Source organism: Limulus polyphemus, unplaced genomic scaffold, assembly GCF_000517525.1.
Source record: "Limulus polyphemus unplaced genomic scaffold, Limulus_polyphemus-2.1.2 Scaffold4653, whole genome shotgun sequence".
Lineage (NCBI taxonomy): Eukaryota > Metazoa > Arthropoda > Merostomata > Xiphosura > Limulidae > Limulus > Limulus polyphemus.
In genome coordinates this window covers 71,077-72,770 of record NW_013670263.1, presented here as the reverse complement: position 1 = coordinate 72,770, position 1,694 = coordinate 71,077, and positions in this window count along the sequence as shown.

Below are 1,694 nucleotides of genomic sequence, written 5' to 3'. Positions count from 1 at the left end.
CTTAATAAAACTGGTTTATTCTTTCCGAATACAACTTTACGATACATTTATTTTCAATAATCGCTCTATAACAAACGCTATATCAACGAACGTCAACAATACCCTGTGACTGCAGTTCAATTACTCACTATCTACACACACATTATTGTCCCATCACGTTGTCACCCTCTTTTATATACCAGACTACCCTGTATCTAGTAAATACTAGAGCATTCGCCAAGGTACAGGATAGTTCTAGAAAATAGGTGGCGCCACACCAGTCACGTGACCTCGATGACGCAACATATCCATTGCCAACGATAGTTTATATAAATAGTGTTCCGACCACTGTTGTGTTTGTTGTTTCCCAACGAGCCTGAAGAGTTCTGGATTAACCGAAACGTGTTGTCGGTAATGGATATGACAACTATAGTGTACTTGGAAAAACTATTCTAATTCTTGAAGATTCCTAAGGGACTACATTTTTAATCAGTAAACATAGTACTCGCGTCTCATGACAAGTAAGATTGTAATCGTTCTTCGCCGGCTTGTAAAAGGTGTGCACCATAAGTAAGAAATGAAAACTGAGATTACACTAAGCCCAACTATCACTAAACATTACTGACAAGTTGCATCTTTTATAGTACTATCAAACATTGCCTTCTAGATTCAACAAACTGTAAACAGAAGATGAAGTTCTGTTTCTTATTTTATAAACTAAAAGTCATAAAAAATCTGAATGCTTTTGGAAGAGACTGAGTAACAAGATTTTTTTTTCATATATATATAGCAGTTTTCAGAAAACCAAAAAATGGGCTAGAAAAAGGTATTTGTTGGAATGCATTTGATGCTGGAGGCAGGGGCGGATTTAAGCTTAAATGCCTAGTCAGCTAAAGGGGGGGGGGGGTATTCATACCAATATTATACATCAAGCTTTAGCTGACCGTAAAATCCGCCCCTGGCTGGAATTATCATCCACGAAGGTTGTTGGTATAGTTCTAAATACCGCACCAAGGTGGAGTACTTTCGGATTTGTCGTTACGTGGGGCTCTGACCTTTCCGCAAGAATTCTATTACCTTGTCGGGCATGTTCAACTCAACGACCGTAACGGTGAAGTAAGAAACAATGTATGGCTTACATTGTACTTGTGCATTAGACCACTTCTGCATTGGTATTTTATCAAAAACTAGGGCCGTTTACATAATTACACCATACGATACTTTACGCTTATAATAACAGTGTGATTAAGTTTCATGTTGCATTGTTAGAAATAGTTAGTTACCTTCGCAGACAGAACAGGTCAAATGAAACATTACAGCAGTTTACAAACTTAAAGATTCTCACTCTGTCTTTATTTTTTATATTCCTCCACCATACGTTCTATTCCTTGCGAAAATTCATCACATCACTTACATAATAGTGGCCTAGTCAGTAGAATAAAGGTTGTCTGGTAAAACAAATTAATTTATACTTTTTTGAAGAAATTTGGCTACAGTTTGAAGTAGTTTCGAATTACTAAGCATTGAACATTTTTATCCATTGTTGAGCACGTAATATGAATGATTTTTCTGATTTCTTAATAATAATTGATAAAAAGTTGCAATATTTTCAAACTGAGACCCATAACTCGAGCGCTTGCGAATAGTTGACTATTCTTCTTGAGAAGAATAAAGAAGATTGTTTGTTTGTTTGTTTCTTATTAAGCACAAAGCTA